Below are 6,000 nucleotides of genomic sequence, written 5' to 3' on the forward strand. Positions count from 1 at the left end.
CATCTTCCAAATACGAGCTAATGCTCTTGGTTTGGTCGTATCTTTCATTTTTCTAACTGCATCTTTGCTTACCAATCAGCATAAATTGCTTCTTTTTGGCAGTTATTATTTCCCGTCCTTACTTTTTTTCTTTAGCAAAATCAATATTATTGAACAATTTTATAGATAAAGCTTTTGGGTTGGGAGGGGATCATTCTTCAATTTTCTTTCATTACATGGTCGGATTATTTATTCTATATATTTTTTTATTATAACAATGGGAGGGGGGATTCGAATCTGGAACTCTCATGACGACTTATAATAGACTAACTATGTAGGGACTAAATGAAAATCCATTAAATGGTATAAATTTTATTTTTAAAAACTAAAGATTATGGGTTAGCTTGGAGGGTGGGAAATGGCAAGTCTATAGATGTGAAAGGTGACAAATGGATCACTTCGTCAAACTATATGAAACCGATTGGCTGTCTGAATGTGCAGGACGGAAGTCGTGTTAGCGAGTTTATTGATGAAAATCTAGCGAAGTGGGATGTAGAGAAACTTCAGATAGCATTTTCGCCAAACGAAGTTGACTGTATCCTTCAAATTCCTATTAGTCAGAGGCTGCCACCAGATAAACTGTTTTGGGTCCCCAATAAAAACGGTAATTATTCAGTTAAATCTGGATATTATCAAGCTCGTAACATTGTGGAGAGGGATAGAGCAACATCGTCAGGTATGTCAATGATGCGGGATTTTTGGAAACAAATTTGGCGATGTAAGGTCCAACCGAAGATCAAGCATTTCCTGTGGCGAATTGGGCATGATTCACTGCCATGCAACGCTAATCTGGTAAAGAGAATGCAGTTTATGAATGAGCTTTGTCCCAGATGTGGTTTGAAGGAGGAATCAGCTCTGCATGCGCTCAAAGACTGCGACGAGGTTCGTGGGATTTGGCTCTCTTCGCCGTTATGCTTGCGAGTCGATAATATTCCCAGCACTACTGTGGTTGAGTGGTTAAGGTTGATGACCAGGTCTCTAAAGACGGAGGACCTTCAATTATTTATTATGTCGCTGTGGACGATCTGGATCGACAGGAATAACATTGTTTTCGGTAATAACAGGCTGCCTCCACATCTTTTGTTTAGCAACATTCATTCACTGATTCCAGGTGCAGACAAGGATTCCCAGGAGGCTTTGTTAGATGAAGTTTCTGCTGTGCAGACGTGGCAACCCCCTCCAACCTCAGCTATCAAAGTGAATACGGACGCAGCAGTGTCGACAGAGAGGAAAAGATCGGTTGCTGGGGCCGTGTGCAGAGATAGTTCAGGAAGGGTGATAAAGGGTGGTGTTTGCGTGTTGAATGGAGTTGTAGATAGTGAACTTGCAGAGGCTTTGGCTGTTCAGTTTGGCATGAAGTTAGCCTCTGAGGTTGGGTGTTCAGAGTTGATTGTGGAGTCTGATTCACTGGGAGTTATTCAAAGGCTTCACAACCCGCTAAATGCTATCGATCATATTCAACTTATTATAGAGGATTGCCTCGCTATCCCGTTAAACTCGTCAGTTCGTTTTCAGCATGTTAGAAGACATTGTAATCACATTGCTCATACCATCGCCAAATGGGGTATGTTCATTGGTCGAGATTATTCGTTTGACGGTGATTTGCCTTACCCGATCAACGAACTTTTTGTTAATCCGCTTTAGTTAATAAAGAGCAATCTTTCTCTCAAAAAAAAAAAAAAAAACTAAAGATTATAAAACAAATTAACTTTTGTATCAAAATATTATTTAAATAATAATTTTTTAATATAAAAATTGATTCCATAATAAAAAGAGGGATTGTTCCTACTAATAAATTATATCAAAAGAAACTAATAAATATTGAATATTACCGACTAGGAGAAATTTGTTTATTACTTATTTACACATTTGAATAGTAATATTACAAGATTGTCATCATTTTAATGATGTGTCATTATGTGATAGGCTTAGTGCACGGATGACGTGCAGGACTGAGTCTATCTAAAAATTTCTCTACCCACCAGTTATATCTCAAATGATATAAACGCTTAGCATGAAACTACTAAAACTGTAGGTTCAATTTTTCTTACAAACACTTTTCCTTTCCTAATTATAAAAAAGAAGTTGAATATTAATACCATGTTATATTTTTATAGGTAACTTCAATATATTCTTTGAAAAATGAAAATTGATTGCTGTTAATGTATATTTAACCAAAAAAGTTGGATATGCTTTGCAAGACTTGAGCTCATACGATTCCTAGTGGAAGTAAACGTTGGATATCATCAACTCATAAATATAATTAAAATCTGATTAATATTATATAATATCTCTTATTATATGGGTAATGAATTTTTGCCTAACCTTCCATTACTAACCGAAAAAATCATTTGCTAAAGTGTAGTGGAAACATTACTAATAATCTAACTCACGAAGATTGTAAAAACCAAATAGATATTGAAGCCATGATTCATTCCGATTACATTCTTAATAGGAAATTATGAGTTGAGAATTTTAGTGGGTTATGAGGTAGTGGTGGTGATGATGATTCAGAATTTAGGCAACTTTATATTATGGATTAGCGACTAGTCAGCATGGCAGGGCTATGCATCGGTCGATTCAGTTCAATTTGATTTAGAATCGGCCGAAATCGACTCACCAAAATTTGTTAAATTTTAAACCGAATCGTACCAAACTATGAATTTTGATTAGATTATGCTAAATCGAAAAGCTTGGTTCCGGTTAAAACCCAAATTTTTTTATTATCATTTTATCTTAAAATTAGTTTAGACATTAAAAAAAATAGTATTAATTTTTCATATATGTTTATTATTATATTTATATATTATATGAAATTTATAAAGAATACAGATTAAAAATACAGATATGTGTATACACATTAACTTTTTCATATTTTGATTCGGTTTTTCAGTTATTTCCTGGACACCGAATGCTGAACTTTTTTACATTGTCATACCAAATTAAATCGTATTAATTAAATTATCAAATCATAGTTACAATTTCAATTTGATTTAGTTCGGCTTTACGATACGGTTCGATTTTTACACCAACGAGTGCCAAGGCACAACTGTGGAATCAGTATTAAAGTAGCTTAAAATTATGAGACAGTAATAAAAAAGATAAAAGAAGAAAGAGGCCTTTTGATGATTAAGTAATTGAAATAATAGCGACCTTTAATAATACTATAATAGTGTCTTTTAATAATTAGCTGGAATGCGCCCCACCGCCCAATAATTGCTTGTACTACTGCCATTTTTCAATAAACGATAAGCAATAGTGAAATCATAGTCAAGACATGCATATGTAGGATTTTGTTGTTATAGAAAGCCAAGGATTCACCAATCTTACTTTGGATCCATTATCATCTCAAGTCGAAGATTTCAAGTTTCAATACCTTTGATTGATTAAAAGTTTTGAAGAGATATTATAGTTTTGAAATTGTTTTCTTTTTCTAACAATTAAATAGTCTTCTATTAAAATTACAAATGTAAAAATTTAAAAAGATTATAAAATAAAATTGATTGGTTGATGTTTCAAAATGGAATCTTGGTTGATTGGAGCTATATAAAGCGATACCCAAGACTCCCATTAACAAAAAAACGGGACCTCTTTCTAATAATCTGACATAGAACAAGATGTAAAATGATTACTTTATAAAATAAAAACAAAATTATATAACTGCTCTATGTTAATAAGATCCAATTCTTCTCTGTCTAACAAAAAACTCACTAAATCTTCATAAAAAAACAGACAAACAAACCGTTCATATAGAAAGGATAACAAAACTTTTATAAAGAAAGACAATTGCTATAATAAAGATATAAAAAAAAAATTAATATAACCTATAAACGATTTTATCTTCACTCTTTTAATTGTAGCCATTTGTTTAAATTGAAAGAAAAATGATTTAAATATATCCTTTAAGTTTGAAATTGTTGATAGTAAAAAAGGCAAATTGGAGCAACATGAATGAAATATTTAAATTTTTCTCACTTTAATTTGAACAATGGCTACAATTGAAACTAAAAGTAGAGGAGTAGACTAAAATTGACGAATTTGAAAGTTCAATCATTAACAATAAATTTTTTGAAAAGATGGACTAATTAAGCCTGTTTCTAAATAAAAAAAAAATAAACAAAGTTAGTTTAAAGGACTGATTTGGATCGATTTTATAATTCTAAAAGCGGAATTAAACCGAGTTAACATTTAGATATATAAATATGTTTTATGAAATTTTAAGAGTGTATTTGCACTTTTTATTTATAGGCGTATTTACATCGTCTAATTTAAAATTAAAATTATTTTAAATTTAATTAGTAATTAATTTATTGAAATAAAAAAAAGAACAATTAATTATTTTAAATATAATGAATTGTTAATATTATTGTTGGAATGTGATTAATAATTAATTATTTCAAATATAGTGAATAGTTATAATCGGATTAGACGGGATACAAATAAAATTAAACCTAAAAATTAAATATATGAAAGGAATATGAAGATTGGACCATGTGATAATGAAGATACTTCTTTTTCATGTTGGTACCTTATCAATTTTAGTAGTCTATTAATTCAAGTTGGCAAACTCTATAACCAAAACGAAATAAAGACGAAATGGGTGAAAAAAGAAGAAGAAAATGGTCGGCCATGATGTTAGGGGTTATTTTAGAATATCCTACTTTTAAAAAGTATTTATTACATTTTTTTTTACGTTGTTTTGCTAATTCCATTTGATACCCAATTTTTCATTTTTTTTTTAATTTATGTCTTGTTTGAGACATTGCTTTATTCTTATAAATACCATATAAACATCATAAATATACCATAAAAAAGACTATAAAAAATGGCTTAAGGTCTGAAAAACTACCGACCTTTCATTTTTTTTCAATTGCACCCTCACCTTATAATTTCTTCAATAGCACCCTATTTCGTATTTTTGGCTTTCAATAGCACCCTATTTCGTACTTTTGGCTTTTATTAGCACCCCGACCTTGTAAAATAATCAATTTTACCTTATTTTGTATTTTTGACTTTCAATAGCTCCATAAATCATCAAATTAAACTCATTTATCGAGGACTTATTTGAATTTTTTTTAAGTTAAAGGACTTGTTTGAAAGTGTGCAAGTAGAAAAAAGTATGATTTCATCTTTAAATTTAGTTTTTTTTTTGAAAATTTTCATTCTTATAGTAATCAAATCATCTAATTTTTTTAATTTAGAGTGTTATTGAAAGCCAAAAATACAAAATAGAGTGCTATTGAAAATATTATAAGGTGAGAATGCCATTAAAAAAAAATTAAAAGGTCGGTAGTTTTTCAGACCTTAAGCCATAAAAAATACATCTTGCTCTAGACATGCATGTCTCGATCAAAAAGGTAAAAAATATATTTTTAAAAATTAAAAGTTATAAAATAAAAAAAGAGTCCATTATATAAGTATAGTGGTAATTAAGTTCCAAAAGAAGTAGTGTGAGATATTTCCTCATAATTTTATAGGGTTTTTGATATTTGGGTGCCTCAAAGGCACCCAAAATTACAGATCAGTGCCTCTTTCGGATTTAATTCCGAAAGAGTGCCTGGTCCCACGTGGTCCGCATTCTAGGAATGCGGACCACGAGGTGTTCCGCATTCCTAGAATGCGGAACACATTAATCAGCTGATTAATTAATAATCAGCTGATTAATGCATGTTCCGCATTCTAGGAATGCGGAACATGCAGAGATTACCGTTGGGAGCTGTCATAAATGTGTTCCGCATTCTTAGAATGCGGAACACATTTAATTCTCAAATGCCTATATAATCCGCCCCACACCCCCACAACACATACCAAACAAAGAAAATTCTCACAACCCGAAAATCTAAGGAGTGAAATATAATAGTTCGAGTGAGTCGGTTATTATTTCGGAGCACGGAAAATTTTTTGGATCGAGGTGTTTTTATTTCGGAGCTAAACAAAAATATATTTTGGAGCTAAGGAGTT

The sequence above is a fragment of the Mercurialis annua genome, linkage group LG1-X (assembly GCF_937616625.2).
Source record: "Mercurialis annua linkage group LG1-X, ddMerAnnu1.2, whole genome shotgun sequence".
Lineage (NCBI taxonomy): Eukaryota > Viridiplantae > Streptophyta > Magnoliopsida > Malpighiales > Euphorbiaceae > Mercurialis > Mercurialis annua.